The 20,814-nt window shown below is 40.0% G+C and overlaps 1 protein-coding gene across 49 annotated transcripts in view; it reads left to right on the top strand.

The window, feature by feature from the left end:
• The window catches only part of ZBTB20 (zinc finger and BTB domain containing 20), a 770,914-nt gene that overhangs the window by 604,214 nt on the left and 145,886 nt on the right, over positions 1-20,814 (top strand). For all 49 annotated transcript variants that reach the window (XM_045436919.1, XM_045436927.1, XM_045436911.1 and 46 more), the window contains one exon: positions 2,372-2,411. The gene's annotated coding sequence lies outside the window, so the exon portion shown is untranslated. The remainder of the gene's footprint in view (positions 1-2,371; positions 2,412-20,814) is intronic.

The raw sequence follows: 20,814 nt of genomic DNA, 5'->3' as shown, positions 1-20,814 counted from the left end.
ATATATAAAGACAACAATTATATCCAGTAAAATCTCCAATTTAACTTGGCTTTAATTTGTCTTAGACTGTGACATACACACTGTGATTTTTCTTTCCATCTTGGATTCCTGTCATTGACAGCCTGTGTGTCACTTAACATCCAGGAAAGATATTTCTTCTTCATTCCAGACCTTGGATGTATTAGTCAATCTGGGTACAATTTATATTGATCTCTTTTGATCACATCAAAAATTTAATTTTGACTGATTAACTTTATGAATAAATGCTCCTTGGAATTTGAAAAGGAAACCTATGTGCTTAGATATAAGAACATAAATGCTAAGTATAGTTTTTAAAAAGCACAATGTATTATTGAGAGTTATTGGGTTTAAATGTGCAACAGAGAAATGATAAGTGAGTATATTTCATAGATAACCACTAATCATCTTTCTCCTTTTTCTCAAAGGCTGAGGAAAAAAAACAAGCTCAAAAAAGTTGGGAGGGAAGCATGAAAGGAAGGAAGGGGGGAAGGAGGAAGGAAAGAAGGAAGGATGGGAGGAAGGGAAGAAGGGAGGGGGGAGGGAGGAAGGAAAGAAGAGGGGAAGGAAGGAAAGAAGGAAGGAAGGAAGGAAGGAAGGAAGGAAGGAAGGAAGGAAGGAAGGAAGGAGATTTAAAAAATAGACTAGTGCTATGGTCTAGGATTTTGGCTTATAGAAGGGACTAGAACTTAGCAAAACTTAAAACTTTAAAGTCTTTGAAGACTAGTCAATCTTTATATATATTTCAAGTTTGTATGTACTTCCAATGAATCATACATAATCTAATTGTCTTGCTTAAAGTTTTCACTAAACTCATCAATTTTGTGAAATAATTTGAAAGCATTGGAGACTCCCAGCCTCTCTCACGTTAGCATACATTATGATCTAGGCTGCAAATTTTCATCTTAACTCTTCTTATTCAAGAAGGTGAACACCATCCTTCACACTTACATGTGCATGTACAGGGTTTCACCTCAGCCATAAAGAGGAAACTTTTTCTTTGGAGGAATCTCTATGATAGTGCACCTGTCTAGAAAACTTGTTGAGAAGTGAAATCTCTTTAATTGACAGGGGTGTTTGTTGTTGTTGTTGTTGTTGTTGTTGTTCTGTTTTGGGTTTTTTTTTGTTTTTTTTTTTTTTTGCTTTTAGCCTTATTCTACACCAAACTATATAATCATATCTCTGTACTTGATCTCTTTTAGTATAATTTGTTTTGCATTTTTTTAGAAGCCTTATATGTAAGTGGTTAAAATCATGGTGTCAGAGAGGAAAGAGTTCAATCAGCATATATTAAATCCTTGATATATTTGAGTGGGGTGTGGGTGGGGAGACCTGCTTTGTTTTTTCAGTATCCCTGTTTGGTTTATTAATTTCTCATGGATCTTCTGTTACTTCAGTTTTATTTTTCCATAAGAGAAGCTGTCAAAACAGTAGTGTGAGCAGGCCAGTCCCATCATAGCTCATTTGGCTTGTGAGTTGAAGATGACAAAGGAGAATTATCTGATTTGAAATACAGACGGAGGAACTGTTAAGATCAACTCCCTGCAAACCTGAGGTTTTCATCCTTAGAGATGTGTTTTGGGAGACAGATGCTTTCATTTAAAATCATTTTGTCAGCGGGGGCATTCCTAGGCTGGAGAGAAGGGGCAGATGAGGCAGTATATGGTCCTCAGTGGGCACCAAGCCGACAAGAGGCAACATTACACCAAGTCCTCAGTTGAGGGCCAATGATACACGTACATGTTGAATTTGTCCAGAGGGTCTTCTGCGCATTAAACATACTGTATTTACCCTTAAAAGAGCCAACATTAATCAGTTTCATTCATCTTTGTCAAAATTATCTAAGATTTGCCCTGTGCTATGCGGGATGGCTGTTACCTATTCTCATCAGTGCTGCCCAATAGATATTTATGGAGTGATAGAAATGTTCTCCCTAGAAGGCAGCCACCAGCCACAGGTGGCCTATTGAGCACTTGAAATGTGGCTAGTGTGACCAGGAATTAACCATTTAGTTTTTTACTAAATTTTAACTAATTCAAATAGATAAGTATAGTTAGTGGCTACTGTTCTGAGGAGCACAGCTCTAGAAAGTACTCACACCATTCAGATCAGAATGAAGTTAGCAAAGAAGGAGGTTGGCATGCCATGTGCTGGAGTGCTGTGTTGGTCATATAGCAGGAGGTCATGGCCTTTGGAAAATTGTATGGGGCTGGATCTCTTTTTCCTTGGGCTCCAGGTAATAAAACAGGTTCCTACTGTTAACCCTTAGGAGCAACCAGTTCTGTCTACAACTTAGATTCGTTCTCCTTCCCCTCACTGGGTTTATTTTTAATTCCTTGTTTTTGTTTTTCAGTTCCTTGACCATCAGTCTGTGGCCTGCCCCTTCTCTTTCTGTAAGTAAAAGTGGTTTCTTTACTTTTCCATAAAGTGTCATATTTGGGAGATTCAGATCTTTATTGGCATGGTTTCTGGTTGACTTTGTTGTGGTTCCCAGCACTTCTTCACTATGTATTAGCTTACTTTGGGTTTGGAATTGATGCTGTTGGTGCCGGTAGTAGTTGCCATCCGTGAGTGAGCTGGAAAGCCCAGGGCCCGGGCGTTGGACTACATAAAGACTGCATTTTTCTCAGCGGCAGCTGCTGTTTGCAGAAGTCACTGCTCCTCTAAACCATAGCCTGCATTCTTCAGTCAGATATCAGCAATAGTTGGGCTTTTGCTCCACTGTCAATCAGTGGGCAATTATTTATTCATCAGCTATATACCCATGTCTACATCCCGTAGTTTTTAATTTCAACTCCTACATCACATCTTTCATTTATGGACAAAATTTCCATACCCTTTTACTAAGAAGTGCAAGAGTGAACTATAAGGCTTGACCCATTTAGGCTAAAGTTGTGTGTGTAATCACAAGTCCAGGGGGAAAAAAAAGAGAAAGCCAGGATTACATCTGCCGAGAGGTTTATAGAAGGTACCATCCTTTTTCAAAAAAGATGGGAGTCATTTGAAAAAGGAGAAAAAACGAGAGAGAAAACTTGATTTCAGATGAAAAGAGAGAACATTTATTATTTAAAGCCCAAATCAGGCTGCATCGAATGTGTTGGATAAGTTTATACCTTGGGCTGCTTGAAAGAGATTCTGTGGCAGTGAACCGAAATAATCATAGTCACTCACTGCATGAGACACTGCCCAAGACACGCTACAGGTGGTGGCAGTCACCTTCTGTGATAAATAAGCATCAGATCTTCCCAGCTGCTTCTCCCTCTCTGGTGAACACTGTCCCTGATTCACAACATTCTGTCCTGCTTCACTGACTTCTCCGAGGTGTTTCTTGTGTGGTCCTCATTTGCACAGAAAGGGGGTCCCATGGCTCTCTTGCACGTGTGTGGCTTCCACTAACATTCCTAGAGGCATGTTGCAGATACACTTAAGGGAGCAGTATCCCCCCCAAGGACGGACACTAAGACTGAAGTCCAAAGTGACAGCCGTTTGACAGAGAAAGGAGATTGGTGAAACTCCCCAAGGACGACGGGTGCTGTGTGTAATGCATTTATACAGCAGGGCCGGATCCTCCCTGTCCCTGGCAGGTCTTGTTATTCCTTATTCTCCATGTTGATAGAGCGGGTCTGTCAATGCTTTGGAGGGTGTGAATGTACATGCTTCTGGTTACCACTTTGTGTTTCTGTGTCCCTCCTTCAGTTACCTAGCACTGCATATTTCTAGTCCTCTGACTGGCAAATCATTTTTGTTACAGTTCTTTTGTGTAAAAACAGTTCACAGAATAGCTCCGTGTTAGACAAGGCATTAATCCTCACATCACTGGGGATGAGTCAGCACCGTGCACTCCTGCCCGCACGGCTCAGCTATTATGACGTCAGCACCGTAGGGCAAGCCTCAGACACAAGCAGTACAGGGGACTGGAGACCTGTGTCACAGATTAGAAATCGAGGGGGAGACCTTTGAGATAAAAACGTAATTGAAAGGCTGTTTCTGGCTCATAGGAAAATGTGAAACTGATTCTATGATACCTCCACCATTAATCAGGCAGCTTCTAGAGAGATCCTAATTTTTAACCAGAGATAAAGCTGGGAGAATGACCTGTAATGGGGCTGATAGCCCACTCCTGTACCCCCTAACCTTGTCCCACCCCTGGGCCAGGCTTCATGCTTGCTTGGGTTGTTCCAAATCCCAAGGCTGCTTTTCTTTCAAGGGTGACAGGGCCTGTGATAGCCCTGCTGTCCTCAAGTGCCCCACAGACACAGCTGATGGCTCCAGGGGTGGTGCCCCAGATACCTATCAAAGGGAAAAGAAAAGTTCCTGGGAACAGATCAGAACATTATCTCCCCAGCGCTTCTAGCTCCTAGTGCCTCTTCAATGGCCTTCTCCAGACAGGTGCAGAATGCTGCCTTCTCTCCTGGCACTGCATTTAGTCCAAAGTCCCAATCCGGATTTGACACAGATTTCAATGGGAACTGAACAGCTTCCAGATGTTCCCCCCAAGAGTTTTCTATTCCGTTACTCTTTAGCAGAAACAAAGAGGAGCCTGCCGTAACCTGCCACGCTGCCTGGAAGCAGGTAGCACAGACTGAGCCTATTTGAGAAACCAGGTTATTATAAATTAGACCTCTCCACGATTCAGACTCAGATTCATTCTCAGAACAAAACCTTCCGGTATTGAAAACTCCCGTGTTGAAAAGGCTGCAAATTCACTGCCTCAGTGGCATTCTCTGCTAACAAGACATTCCTCCATCACACTCTCTATCCCTCATTCTTCCTTTCACCCTGTGAGAACCGCCAGAAAGTGCCTTACTGCTGTGATCTTCTGCCTTCCTTAGATTGCTAATAGGCTCCATGCTTAGCTTATAGAGGCTAACGCTACTGCTTGGCTTCATTTTGATTAATTATCATGCACAGTTCTTTATTCAGTTTTCAGTCAACAAACATTTATGGAAAGCTAGTTATTGTGCATCATTCCTGGAACTCCAAGATAAATAAGAAATGCTCCCTGTTGCTAAGAATCTCACGGTCTGGTAGGGGTGATAAATAGTAAATAAAGGCTACAGCATGTGATGGACACTGGAATGGAGGCATAAACAAGATGTAACAAGAGGAGCAAGGAGATGGTACAAAGGTGTAATAAGGAGCAAAGAGAAAGGAGTGCCCACTTGCAAGCTGGATCTAAGAGTCTACAGAATGAATTGCAGTTTGCCAAGTCAGTGTAGGGGAAGAAAAAGAAAAGGGCATCATAATCACAAAAAAAAAGCAAGAGCATTTACAAAGTCAAGAGTGTCGAGCAGCAGCCTGCTCCAGAGGACAGTAGCTTAGTATGGCCGGAACATGGTGGTTGAAAGGGGAGCCTGGGAGATGAGGCTGGAAAGTGGATAGGAAGCAGATTGCGGAGGGTCTTGTCAGCCATGCAGGGGAGTTTAGATGTGATGCTGCAGGCTTGAGGAGGCTTTGAAGAATTTTAAGCAAAGAGTGCTCTGGCTATGTAGAGATGGCTGGGAAAAGGGAGACCGGGTCACAAGTGAAAACAAAGGGCCCGGACTGTACAGTGGGGGTGGGAGCGAAGAAGAGAGGCTATCTGGTAGTGTTGACATAGACACTGACATCTGCATGATGCCAGCATATCTTGGCCCAGTGCACAGTCCCTGCCTTCTAGGAGAAAGGTTGATGTGTTATGTGGGGCCAAATTTCAGGCCAAAACACTCTTTACAGGAGCTTCAAAAGAGACCTGAGTTTGAATCTGACCTCACTCTGAGATGCTGCCTGCTGGTCTCCAGAGATGTGTGACTCCTTTTCCATAGTAAATTTGGGGGAGTGCCAGGCAGATAAGGAAGAAGCCATTTCCAGTGTCCCGCTTTTCCCTTCTTTCACCTGAAAATGAAACAATTTCTCAGTAATGTCCCCCTACAGCCAAGCAATACCCAACTTCCTATCATTTGTCTATACTGTCCTTTTCTAAGAAGTTCCAAGCCATTGAACTGAATGGCAACATATATACTGCTGGTGTTGAAACAGTTCAGTATGTCTCTTCCTTCTTTCTGAATTAGAGTTCACCATAAATGTGCTTTTCTCTTGTTCACTTTGGGCTGCCAGGACAATTTAAAGGAAATTTTCAACAGCTTATGTTTCATGGACCATGTTCTCTTTGCAAATGGGAGGGTATGTGTGGGTGTGTTTAAGTCTTCTCTATATTGCTTTCTGGAGAAAGGTTTGAGAAGATGAACAAGATGAGGAGTAGGGACCTATTGAAAGCCCAGGTCCCCCCAGTGACCTGAGTGTAGACTGTAGGCTGGTGATCAGATGGTCAATTATGTGTTTGTCAAAACATAGTGGGCTGCATTCCAGACTGCCAGCTTTGGAAGCCCAGCTTCTGCCAACCAAATGTCATCTGGGAACATGCAACACTGGGCACTGTGAAGGAGTTTGAAATAGACCATGCCACAGCCAACCTACTGCCAGTCTTATAGCACCAATATGGCATGCACAGCCGGGCCCCATGTTTCAGAGCTCAGGAATTCACTGTACTAAATTCAAGAGGTCAGATGGGTTCATGTTTTCAAAGGCCCTGTTCTCTGCTTTGAACATTGTGACTTGCTCCTCAGTGACTTCCAAGTGATTTTTCCAGTCATATCTCTGTGGAAACCACCCTTTTTGTGATGGTTATGAGAGCCTTGTAGAAGTCCCAGAGGAAAGAAAAATATACATACTCACTCTGACAATGACTGTGATTCCGACAGAGGGATTCCAACTCTTAGGAAATTACATTAAAGGTGCATAGCTTTTAAAATATCAGGAACCACCTTGGCAACTTATAAAAAGCAGAAGGGCTTTGCCTATTTTATAAAGTGATTTGCATATACCTGCATAAATAATGTTCCCACCTGTACTTTTATGCATTTAGGTTGAATAAATTAAATTCAGTGATCTTTAAAATATTCACTGTCTTTCATTGCTCAGATACCATTTTCAGGACCCTTCCTTCTAATTTTTTTTTTCCTGAGGTAGTAGTGGCGGTTTTTTTTTTTTTTTCAATCTTTTAACTAATTCAGAGAATCAAAACACACTACAGACCAGCCTACCACACCTAGGAGCATTGCTTCCCTCTGCTTGCATTTCTCTTAGCCTTCTACCTATCAGACCATGAGTATACTATGTTTTTCATAAAGGAAAATAGGGGAATATATTATCAAGATGAAAACTCAGCACGTAACAAGATTAAGCTTCACTACCTATATGTATCCAGACTTGTGCTGATACACATCTCAGGGACATACTCATATTAACTTTTTCCCCCCTTTAGCCACTGCGACCACCCCTTCAGAAACTATCCAGCCACTAACCCATATTAATTGTAACTTGATCCTTCAAACCACAGCTTGGTCAGTGGGCCAGCTTCAAGCACAATCATCCTGTAAGATATTATTAAGCACTTACTAAATACAAAGAATTGTGTTTAGTATGGGGTTAAAACATAAATCTAAGACATTGCCCTTGCTTGCTCTTAAGGAACTCAAAATTGGATTAGCAAAAGAAGTTATACTGTTGAGTATTCCATATGCACATAAGACAATAAGTGACAGTTCCAAAACAAATGATACAGTCCAGTAAGAACTATAGGATTTCATTCATGAAAGAGAGCCTTGAGGGTTGGAAGATTTCATGTAAAATATGATTTAGCTGGGTCTTGAAGAATGGCTAGAATTAAAAAAAAATGATGAAGAGCAAAAAAAAATGATATTCCAAACAAAAGAATAAACCTAAGTTTTGGAATCTTTGAATGGGTCCAATAAATGGCACGGCTCTTTCCCACTCAAGTTCTAAACCCGTTGAAAAATAAGACAAAATAACTGATAACCTAGGGACCAAAAATTTTTGGTAAGGCTTGGTTGAAGGATGTAGGATGGATGAGAGGTAAAATGGGCTCATTGACTCCCTTCCCTTCTATCTATACTTTGAAAAAGCCCTCCCAAAGGCAAACTGAATCAGCATAAGATCAGTGCTCTTCCAGGTTACTAACTCCCATTGTAGGAAAAGAAAGAGAAAGAGGCTGAACTCCTGCTGTTACAAACCTCAATATCAGTTCCCCTAATTAAGAGACATGGAGCAAGAGCGATCTTATCCACAAGATGATTCACCTCCATGGGGAACTATAAGGAATGAGGCAGAGACAAGTTATGTTCAGAAAACTTCCTTCTGAACACGAGGAGTTGGGAAGAGGCATTCCAGCCAGCCCCCTGATGCACGGTCTGGAAAGTAAGAGAAGGAAGTACTGAGTGAGATGAAAATGTGAACCATAGCCAAAAAGGTACCATCTAAGGAGACATACCTTGGGTTGGAGCCTGTAGCCATAGGATTATTGGAGATCTAAACTGAGGGTTTCTTTTTAAAGTCTCAAAGTTACCTGAATCAGAACCCCAGGACACAGGCAAGAAATTAAGATAATGGACTAAAACCTCATTGGGAAAAAAATACGGAAAAATCTTGTCTTTAGTTAAACTAATAATCACAGTAAGAATTAGCATGTGTTGAGTGCTTGACTTGCTTTAGGCACTGGACAAAATACTGGACAAAATAACCTTTAGAGCTAGTCATTAGATAGATGCTATTGTGATCCTAATTTTGAAGATGAAACAGAGATTTAGTATGTTTGAGTAATTTTTTTCAAGAATGCCTAGTGAGTGGAGTGCCTGGGTGGCGCAGTCGGTTAAGCGTCCGACTTCAGCCAGGTCACGATCTCACGGTCCGTGAGTTCGAGCCCCGCGTCAGGCTCTGGGCTGATGGCTCAGAGCCTGGAGCTTGTTTCTGATTCTGTGTCTCCCTCTCTCTCTGCCCCTCCCCTGTTCATACTCTGTCTCTCTCTGTCCCAAAAATAAATAAACGTTGAAAAAAAATTAAAAAAAATATATTAAAAATAAATAAATAAAAAAAAAAGAATGCCTAGTGAGTGATAAAGATAGAATTTGAATACAAGACTATCTGTCTTAAAGTCCTTGGCCAAATTTTATCAAACACAAAGTGAATGTCTACTAAATGCTGAAGATAATGGAAAGCAAAACAGGTATGGTCGCTGCCCTACTCGACTTACAGTCTAGGGGATGGAAGGCACGCTAATCAAATGGTCACACAAAAGAACTTGTAATTACAAACTGTGCTTGCCCCTATGAAATATAAGTTCCAGGGGCTCTAAGAGCAAATAGAAGAGGGGAATCTAAGTGAGTCTAGGAGTTCACAAGGACCTTCCCTGGTAAGTGACATTTGAGCTACCATCTGAAGATGAAAAACAAGAAGTGAGATTAGGTGGTTGTAGAGGTTTCCAAGGAGAGGGCACAGCATAGGTGAAGGCATCAAATAGAGCTGTATAGAGAGAATGAAGGGAAGAGCAGCTCAGGCTGAGGTTGAAAAGACATATAAGGATGTCAGCATCTTTGTAGGCTGTATTAAAGACCTCCCTCAGAAAAAGAAAACTTAAGAAGGAATGTGCCATGATCAATTTATATTCTATTTTTTAAGTTTATTTATTTATTTTGATAGAGAAAGCAGGGGAGGGGGAGAGGGAGAGAGAAAGAGAGAGAGAGAGAGAGAGAGAGAGAATCCCAAGCAGGCTCCGTGCTGTCAGTGCCGAGCCCAACGTGGGGCTCAGTTTCACAAACTGTGAGATCATGACCTGAGCTGAGATCAAGAGTCAGATGCTTAATTGCCACCCAGGTGCCCCAATTTTGTATTCTAAAATGATTGTGCTACTCTTGCACATTTATTGCAGACAGATGGAAACATCCACACAACAACCTGTACACGAATGTTTGTAACAGCTTTATTCATAATATCCCCAGACTGGAAACAATCCAAATTACCTTCAATGAGCAAGTGTTTCAACAAACTGTGGTATATCCATACCATGGAATACTACTTAGCATTAAAGGGTAACCCTTGATATATACAACAACTTGGATTAATCACAAAGTTATGATGCTGAGTGAAAAAAAGTGAATCTTTTTTTTATTATATACTTTATGATTCTATACTTTAAGATTCTATTTATATGGCATCCTTAAAACAACAAAACTATAAAGATGGAGAACAGATTAGTGGTTGGCAAAGGGTAAGGAGTGGGGAAGAGATGGAGCTGCCAATGGCTGTCAAAAGGTAGCACAAGATAGCCTCACGATGGCACTATTCTGTATCTCCACTATAGTGGTGATCATGCAAAACTACATAAGAGATACAGTTGCACTGAACTAAACACACTCGAAGTGCATATAAAACTGGTGAAATCTGAATAAGATGGGTAGATTGTACCATTATAAAACCAAGGTCAATCTCCTGATTGTGCTATTCTACTATAGTTATGTAAGATATCGCTGTTGGGTGAGACTGGGTAAAGGGTATACCAGATCTCTCTGTATTATCTCTTACAACTGCATATTAATCTGCAATAATCATAAGATTAACATTGAAAAACAAAAAAGCTCAAACTAGTCCATCGTTGTGAATGGTTTCACAGGAGCAAAAATAAGGAGGCTATTATAGTATAACAGACAAGAGATAGACCAGGGCAATTACTGGGAATGGAAGAAAAATAAATGGAACCAAGAGATAATACAGAAGCAAGATATACAGGATGTTCTCATGGACTGGATGTGGGAGATGGAGGAGAGAGAAAGAGCAACCATGACTACTGGTTTATGCTCATAAAACTGTATGGAGGTTGGTGCCACTCACAGTTATGTGAAATACCAAAGGAGAATGGGAATTGAGGGAAGATTACAAGGTCTGTTTTTGAGATATCTAGTGTGAGGCATTTCTGGTAAAGATAACTGAGCATATTGAATAGGCAGGTTAATATACACAATTGGATATTAGAAGTACAGTGAAGGCAAATGAGGCTGTCGGCAGGGATGATACTGCCTAGGAAACAGGGTTCCATAGAGAAGAAAGCCCAAACCAAGACTTGAAGAACTCTTAATATTTAATCAGCGGGTAGAAAAAAAAATGAGGCTGTGAAACACCCTCAGAAGGAACAGCTAAGGAGATAGTAGGAAAACCAGAAAACATTGGCACACACGTCAAGAGAAGACAGCATTTTGAACAGGGTGGTCTGTAGTAAGACATGCTGCTGAGAAGTCAGTCAGAGACTGAAAATTGCATTTAGTATGTTAATGTGGAGGTTGCTGTTGACTCTGGCAAAAGCTGTTTTGTTGAAGTGGTAGAAGCAATAACCTGTTTGTAATGGTATGGGGAAAGAGTGAGAGGTAAAGAAATAGAGAGCAAATGTGGATAACTCTTAGAAGCTTTACTATAAAGGAAAATGAGCTAGAGTCATGCTTTGGGAAGGAGAGAGTGAAGTCAGAAGATTAGAGAAAAATGGAAATATTGGTATTTTTGTATGCATATGGGAAGCATACAGTAGAGAGGAGAGATTCAGTTTATGGAAGGGAGAAGAGGTTGGGATGATTAGTAATGTAAGATTCCTGGTAAGCCTAGAGACATGGAATCCTGAGCATAAATGAGGGATGGGAGGACCCACATTTCTTCTACCGCTACAAGAAAGAAAAAGGAAAGGATGGGGGCAGATGTGTGCCACATACTGAGAGGCTGAGTGGTTTCTCAAATGATAGCTCCTGGGGGTCAGGGTCCTGCTAAGAATAAGTGAGGTGGAGATTTGAGGAAAGTGAAAGTTTAAAATAGTTCTTGGGACAAATGGGACACTAAGTTGACCAGAGCAACCTAGGAGCATTCTCCTTGGCAATATGGAAGGCCTAGGTGAGTCTGGAGGGTTAATGTTGATATCCATCTGTCTTGGGTGATTTTCTCCAGCAATTCAGTGACCAAGGTGGCAGTGCAGAGAGATGAGTACCTGAGTTCAAACTCAAATGGGGTTTTACCCAGTACGTGTGTAAAGATTTAGGGGTTTTAGTTTCTTTCTCTCTTTCTTCCTTTCTTCTTTCCTTCTTCCTTCCTTCCTTCCTTCCTTCCTTCCTTCCTTCCTTCCTTCCTTCCTCCCTCCCTCCCTCCCTCCCTCCCTCCCTCCCTCCTTTTCTTTCTTTCTTTCTTTCTTTCTTTCTTTCTTTCTTTCTTTCTTTCTTTCTTTCTAGCTGAGGCCAAAATAAAAGGGCAGGAAAAAGGCTCAGTTCAGTTCTCCAAGTATCTAGGGAGCACCTACATTACACGAAGCACTGTATTGCATACAGAAAAAAAACGGAGGTGAATAAGGCACAATCCCTGCCCTAAAATAGCTCATAGTGTAGGGAAGTTTGGAGGTTGCCATTTGGTCCAAAAGTCCAGGAACACATGGTTAGATAACTTTTATCAAAAGACACAGAAACCCATGTCATTCCTTCTTTCTTCTGGCTGCTCCTTCCTCCCACCCTGGCATTACCTAGTTACGTTCTTGCTTTCTCAAAAAATATCTACTGCCTGCCTTATTGCCAAGCCTCTAACATGCATCATAAACATGTGAGTGACAATTCTGACTTCTCCCATCATCATTTTGCTAAAATATGATCATTTAGGAACAATTAGATGATCTATTTGAAGTGTGATGTTAGTACTGTGTGAATTTTCCCTAAATGTTAAGAACTGGCATCTAACTGTACAGAAAGGCTATTTATTTAAAAGAGGGAGAGAGAGAGGAAGAGTGGGTAGGCAAGAGGAGGAAGAGAAGAGAAAGGGAAGGAAGGAGGAGGGAAGGTAGTGAAGGAAAGGAAACTAACTACAGAAGATCTTATATTAACAGCCCATCCTGTTTTTCAGAGGAACCCCCACTCAAAATGAATAATTGAGCCTCCGTTTCTAGTGGTGGCCTACATCCACAGCCTCCCCAAAGCAGCTTCCAAACCTGGAGACATACCAGAGTACTAGAGAATAATTAAATCCAGCTTCTGGCAACCTAAGACATGAACTGGAGAATGTGGAAATTCCTAATTTCCAGGAGAAGTAGGGTTCCTTACTCAGATTTATTCTGAGCATTATAAAATGGTAACAGAAAGAGGTGGTAGCAATGGTAGTTTTCCTTTATTTGAACACATTCCATTATGCTAGCTAGATTCCTCTAGGAAATGACATTAGGGCCATTTGACTCAAAACTAAATTGCAGCTACATCTGGGGTAGAATTTGGCAGCTGTTGAGCAAAGCAGCTGTATTTTTTTAATATTTACTTCTTTCATGACTCTACAATTCACACATACTGTAAAATATTAAGAAAGTATAGAGTATAGAGAAAACATCTATAATGCCACTATACAGAAACAACTATTGTTAATAATTTTTCAGATCACCTTCTAGTCTCTTCTCTGGATTTTAACATAATTGGGCATACATTGTATGTGTAGAGTTGTATCCCACTTTTAATTAAATATTATATAAGTGCTTCCTGGTGTAATTACAAACTCTTTATAAATGCCACTGTAATATGCGAATAGTTTTTTTATCAATCATGTAACCCCCTAGAATTTACCGAGCTGTGCCCTCGATATACATATTTGGGTTATTTCCAGTATTTCAGTTTTAAAGTCCTATATGGCAAGAACTACATACAGTGTATCACCTGGAATTTCCAACTCGAAGGAATGTTGAGGCAGGCACTGATGTCACCGATCAAGAGAGTGGAGAGGCAATGATGTCATCCTTTTAAGAGAGACACTAATCTCTAATGACTATCAAACTCATATTTGAATTTTTAAGTAGCTATTACAGGGTTTATATAAGCTCTCTTACCCTCAAAGTAAAATTCTGATTTTTAGTTCTAGAGTATACACTTAGTTTTGTTTGCATTTGTTACAATGATGATATACAAAGAAGAACATAAAATTCATTCAAAATCTCACTCCACAAAGACAACCATGATTAACGCTTTAGGAAATACATTTCCATACTTACCGATTCATTTGTCTCTTTTTCTTTCTCTTTGTCTTTTTCTTTCCAAAATGAAAGGAAGAGCTGCTTACTCTCTAATCTGCTTTTTTACTCAACATTGTAATAAGCATTTTCAATTTCATAAATATACATCTACATTATCTTTTTGATAGCTACATTGTACTCTATGGATAATTTATTTAGTCAATCACCTATTGATGGACATTTAGGATATTTGGACTTTTTGTCTAACTAAACAATGCTACAATAACTGTCTTTATACACACATACATTTTTAAAAAGCCCTGTCCTGGGGGCGCCTGGGTGGCGCAGTCGGTTAAGCGTCCGACTTCAGCCAGGTCACGATCTCGCGGTCCGTGAGTGCGAGCCCCGCGTCAGGCTCTGGCCTGATGGCTCAGAGCCTGGAGCCTGTTTCCGATTCTGTGTCTCCCTCTCTCTCTGCCCCTCCCCCGTTCATGCTCTGTCTCTCTCTGTCTCAAAAATAAATAAACGTTGAAAAAAAAAAATTTAAAAAGCCCTGTCCTGATTATCTACTTTGGATAAATTTCTAGTAGTGAAACTATGAAAGTAAAATTTATCTATTGCTAAACTGTCCTCCAGTACATATGTATCAAGTTATACCTCCACCAATGAAAAAAGACACTTCTCATTTCCCTGCATCTTCACTAATTTGGCAAATGCCAATTTTTGTGCTTTTTCCATATAAGTGAATATTTTCATGTTGGGGGTATGGGATGCTTTTTCCAGGCATGAAACCAAAGCCTAAAACCTTAAAGAAAATATATTAAATTGTAATTACATGAAAATAAAAATCACTGTGGTAGAAAAAAAAATTTTAACTGGGAAAAATTGTGACCTATCCCTAATATTTTAAGAGTGGTTATAAATTAACAATCAAAAGGTGAATGACACAATAGAAATTCGGAAGGGCAAACGAGCAGTCTAACACATGTTTAGCTGCTTAGTCTCATTCTTCACTGCAAAGGCAGTGCTCCCCAAAGTCCTGCGAGCACACCTCCAACACTGTTTCCTTTTCCCCAGGGGCATCACCAACCCTCACTGCCTGGGAAATGCGGTGGGGAGCAAAGCACCAGTCAGGGAACCTGAGGAGTCTCTGGGTGGGGGATGGTTGGTACTTCTCTTGATTACACTTTTTATATTTATATTTATATTCATATTCATATTCATATTATTTATATTTATATTTATTTGGTATTGCCATCCCCCATTGAGGCAAGCTAATTGTTCACTCACATGAGTGTAAAAATGATCATCTGCGCTCTGCCATCAGACTCCAAAATCAGTAAATTATTGGGAAGGGAAAAATACACACTGGCAACATTGCCTGATCCATGTCTCCAGGGCAGAATTGACACTATTCTTCTACCAGATGTAGATAGAGATTTCTGGATGTTCTCATAAATAAAGTGCTAGAGGCCATGTCATCAATGTCCTCCACCTTTCCCTCTCTCTTTCTGACTCCCATGTGTATTGCTACATACTTAATGACATGGAATATTTTTCAGCAACTTCAGGGAAAGTGAAAGACGCTGGAGAGGCAGAAATGCCACACTGACAGCATCAGCCTCTGCTTCCACAGTACAAACTGTGACAGGGCGTCTTCCCTGCGTTTTGGGATAGGGAGTGAGCGTCTGGAATCTGGGAGTGAGTTCCCTGAGTCTTTCAAAGGAGCAGGAGTTGTACACAACTGTTCTGAGTGGTAACTGGAGCATTCTTTCAGCACAAGAATTTCATTTGCAGATGATAAGGGATGGCATGTACTCCAGGGCATTCTTTGTCCGTCTTTGGCAAAAAACTTTGTACAAGGAAGTCTTGTGTGCCTTAAATCCTTAGACAGTGTCCAGAAAGAAATAGAGGCAAAACATGTCAAACATTGTATGGAAGCCCTGTTAGGCCAACCACAAGCTAAGGCAAGCGGTAGGAACTGGGCCTAGTTAGCAGCTTGTTCTCTACCTGAACAGTCTAACTCCCCAGGAGGTGGGAGGAAGGATGTGGTTAAGAGCCAGGTTGCAGTAGTGCCTGGTGCTGTTAGAGGCCATACAGCTAGCTCAGTGTACCCAGGGCTCAGAGTGCTGAATGTCTGGCTTTCTTATGCCCTTAGAAAACTTCACCTATTATACACCTGCCTCTACAACATAGCTTATACTCAGAGGCCAAATGAGGACATGATTAAGGTTGAGTGCTATTAATTAATATTATGAGTATCCCTCTTGTTCTTTCTCACCCTTCTCTTTTCTTCCCCAAACATCATGGTTGCCTGTTCAAAGCTGGGGAGGGATATCTCTATCTCTATCTCTATCTCTATCTCTATCTCTATCTCTATCTCTATCTCTTTCTATCTCTGTCTCTATCTCTATCTCTATCTCTGTCTCTATGTCTATCTCTATCTCTATCTCTACCTCTGTCATCTCTATCTCTACCTGTATCTATGTAGTACCTACACAATCTACTTCAAAGAAGTTTTCTACTAGGGCACTTGCAGAGGCATCTTCTACAAGAAATCTTTGTGGTGATAAAATTAAGATTTTTTTCCATTAAATTCTTCTTTTATGTATTCTTTCTCTAGCCTCTTTCTAATTCCTCATTTCTCCTAATGTGGGCACATTGATGACAAATCAGGCATAACTTCCTTATCCCAGAGAATCATTTTCCAGGTAATTATTTAGAGTGGGCCATCTTACCCCTCACACTTTAGTAGGCAAAAATGGATTCCACATTTAGTACCTCCTTGTAAATTTCTAGGATTTTGGGTATGTAGAAAATAACTATCACCTCTAAATTAAAATTGACTCTGTATTTCGAGTAAGGGAAGCATGTGTCTCATGAGAGAATTTGAGGAAAAGGTACACATAAATCCTTTAACAATGTCCTTTGGTCTGGTCCTTACAAGGAAGGAAGTCTAGGACACATAAGAGAAGTAATGGGAAATCTGCAATTAAAATCCTCTTCTGGGATTTTTTTCCTCTTCTTTTTTTCACATCATCACAAGCCTTGGATAATGTCTACTATATTGGTTCTTCACCAACAGCTTCCACGTACTCCTCTAACCAGTTTTGTAACAGTACTTTTTGGTAACCATTAGGAAGAATCGTAATGCTATTTACTTTTCCCAAAATGCATGAAGCATCTGTTAACAGGGTGTCTGCATACTATCTATGCATCTACGTATAAAGAATTGATTTCTTCATCATCTTACTACCACCAGTCATGAACATCACTCATCTAGAATATTCAGAGGCCAGCCATCTCACAGCGGGCAGTGTGTTTACCACTCTGCCCTAGCTCTCTAATACATCTAGGGAAAGAGTTTCAGACACATACACCAACATCCAGAAAACTACTTCAGAGATCTGAATCTTGGTGCAGGAATCCAATAGTAATCTTCTTGGCCACTATTATTTGGAATTTTTCCCTTTTACCCAAACAACAAAGAACTACAGCCAAAATACTTGGAAGAATTCCTTTTGAGCCCTTTTGGTGTTGGATTCTGGTTTATTCCTTCTTAGAAAATGGGGGATTACATTTAAATTCCAGATAAATGTTTTTACCTAATAAGAAACGAATGTGTACTTTTTGACTATTATAATAAAATTAAATTTCATGAAGTGCGACATCTCACACTCCTCTCCAGTCTGGGATCACCAAGAGATGAAGGTCTCCTTTAGTGAGGAGACAGAGAGGATAGCCCCCCAAATGCATGTGAACTTTAAAACAGGAAGGGATGCAACTAGAAACCAGAAAAACAACAGAGCACTATGCACATCAACAGTAGCAGCAACCCTAAAATGAATTAGGCTTTAGTTAAGATGAAATAAAAAACATGCACTGTAGATACTCATCCATTTTGAGGACTGTGCAGAGTTTAGTTCTTCTCAACTCTTAGCAAAATTATTTTTGTAAAAATAACTTGATCTAAGAAAGATTTCCCCACACCACAGTCAGATTATTTCATGGGAACAGTACACCCATTGGCAGACCACACTGACTTGTGGACCAGCCTGAGGATCCAGGGAAAATAGACTGAGTGACCCAGAGGGACAGAGTCAAGGCCAGCTGTGGACAGGAGTCTTCACCATATTCCAAAAGCTACCCCGGATCAGCCATTTATTTTCTTTCCTAACAATAAGCATTGGAAAACTTAAAGATCAAAGTTCCTTTTAAGGCCTGAGCTATTGATGTATTTAAATAGAGATTATTTCTAGGTCAGCTACAACTACCTTTGTCTGTGGTTCAGGCCCTCAAAGCAGTCCCATACAGGAACACATGCACACACATACACCCATGCACACTCAATCTATTGATGCAAGCTTTTCGTGTACCTGTTAGATGCATTACAAATTTGCTTTTAATGGGGCCTCTCTGCATTCCAACAGAAATATTTCTGGATCTCTCCTGGCTCCCACAACATTTGCTGGGTGCACATTTAATAGGTTTTAGCTTTACTGCCTGAAGATGGAATCAGGGACATCTACCTGCACATGACAGTGCTTTGGCTCTTGCAGTTGCAGAACTTAATGTATGTATCAGTAATGAAAATCTTAATTAAGAAAGCTGCATCATTGTCCACGAACACTCATTTTTCTCCCCCTGCAAAGCCCTTTGTGTATTGCAGTATATACCTGGTCCAGACAGACAGAGCCCTCGAAGAGCTTGTCTGGCAGATCTTCTCTTGATTATTAACAGCTAGCAAATGACAAAGTCTCACTCTCCTTTTGTCTTGAAGCTGAGGCTTAGAACAGCAGAGCACACAATGTACTGTAGGGTTTGTTTGTGTTTTTTTAAACTCGCTTTTATTACGTTGGTGGGTTTAAAAATCCGACAGTGTTGATCAAAACTAATTTAGGTAACTTAGAGTTGCCAAAACACTAGCAGATGCATATTTACACATATACTCTCAGAGAAATGTAATTTTCCATATAGAAACAATGCAAAAACATAAGAAAGGACAATTTTAAGCTGTCTGCCTGTGTTTCTGGTGCCTTTGGCCTCCAGTGCTTGAAGCCTGCCATATCCCTACTTATGTGACCTTTGCAGTTACTTCTTTCCCTGTGCCAATGAGCATGAGCCAATTTGTCATTTGTGCAGACAGTAAGAAGCTTTGGAAAATGGAATAACTTTAGGGAAACAACAAAGCATACCCATAAAAAATTGAAAGACTTATTAAGAAGGCCGTTTGAAAAGGTGGCCTGTAATTGTATTTATGAAACAATGGCCAATTATAATATTTTAATAATGCCCAAATCATAATTCCCAAAACATTAAGTTAATTTACTTAAAATTCTCCTAAAAGCCTCAAAGCACTTCACTCTTCAAAAGTAGCAACTCCTACTATTAGTTCCATGACCTTGAACCATGACCTGCATCATAAGGATAGAGACTAATGTCTCATTCGCTTGTGTATTGTTCGGTCTTCCGCATTTTCTAAGTCTCTGGTCTATAGCATTAACCATTTTCTGGAAAGGCCATGTAAATAATTGAATTGGGCTCTAGCCATATACTTATATATCACTTCTACTGGAATAGAAGGACATGGCTACCTAAAGAAGGTCTGGTAATAAGTATCTAGGACCTGTCTTACTACCATATGTATACTGTGCTCATTAAGAGGGGAGCAGACAGACTGTCTAATGGCACTAATGTGATCTATTTATTTACTCTACTTCTTGGAACTTAACATGCTTTAGCTCATTTATTCAAAAATCACTATAAAGGTAGGTAATGGTCAGTTCTCTGCATTTCTATAGCACAAAAAAATTATATAAATATTCTATGTGTCATATATGAGGAAGACCTTATGGGAAAATTGTCTTTTAATATTCTGACATTAAAATCTCATGGTTGCACTCAGTATTTTTAATTAAGGTTAAATATGAAAAGTAAATAAAACTAGACTTATGATTTTATACTGGAGCCACAATAAGAGGTTAGAAGAGATGCTACCAGGGCTCTTGGTTGCTAGATAAGAAACACTGTGAACAGGTTGTTTTACTCTGGAAGATTTTCCTTTTCAAGAACCATCTGGCCAACCCTGCCATAAATCCTAAAGCAACTGTTAAAGTAATTGGGCTAAAATACGTTGCAGGTATGTAGTGTAAAGCATGTAGTGGGGTATCAATAAATGTTTGGAAAATGAATAAATTATTAAGTTATTAATGAATAAGGGGAAAAAAGAATTTGTTGGCATTTCAAAGATTAAACCAGAAGATCGGGTTTCTTAAGATTTCTTAATTTTGGAAAATCCTTGATTAGAAGTTCGATGTGTGCTGAATTTCTAGACCTTGATATTTAGCTCTCCAAACAATAAAATAATCAATGTAATTATGAAGAATCTTTTAAGATTTAAAATTTGGGTAGATAAGTTACTTTCTGCCTCTGACACACACACACACACACACACACACAAACACACACACACGTACACACATACTCCCTTATCCCAATGAGATAGATCTAGATGGATGGATGGTAGAATGGATGAATGAATGGGTGGATGGATAGATAGATAGATGATGATAGATGATAGATAGATAGATAGATAGATAGATAGATAGATAGATATCCATGTATGTATGTAAACAACCACTGGATCACAGTTTAAAACATACAATAAAAATGTTTGAAGAAATTGGGTAGATCAAGATAGTATCTTTCCTTTTTAGCAATCTATAATTTGCTTAAAATTGAAGAGTGACTAAGCCCATTAAAAATGGCATGTAGCAAGCCTTCTGATGATTTACCCTCATCTCCGCCTTGCTGCTATACCTCAATGTGTTTCTTCATCATTTTTGTGCTTGATATACCATATGTTGTATCAACTTTGGCCCAGTCAAGAAGCTGAGGAATCAAGTAGGTTTGGGGCCAACAAGCCTCATACAAGGAGTAAAAGATCTTTCAGAAGC

Source organism: Leopardus geoffroyi, chromosome C2, assembly GCF_018350155.1.
Source record: "Leopardus geoffroyi isolate Oge1 chromosome C2, O.geoffroyi_Oge1_pat1.0, whole genome shotgun sequence".
NCBI classification, from domain to species: domain Eukaryota; kingdom Metazoa; phylum Chordata; class Mammalia; order Carnivora; family Felidae; genus Leopardus; species Leopardus geoffroyi.
Note: the sequence above shows the minus strand (reverse complement) of the source record. Positions and strands in the feature narration are given on the sequence as shown.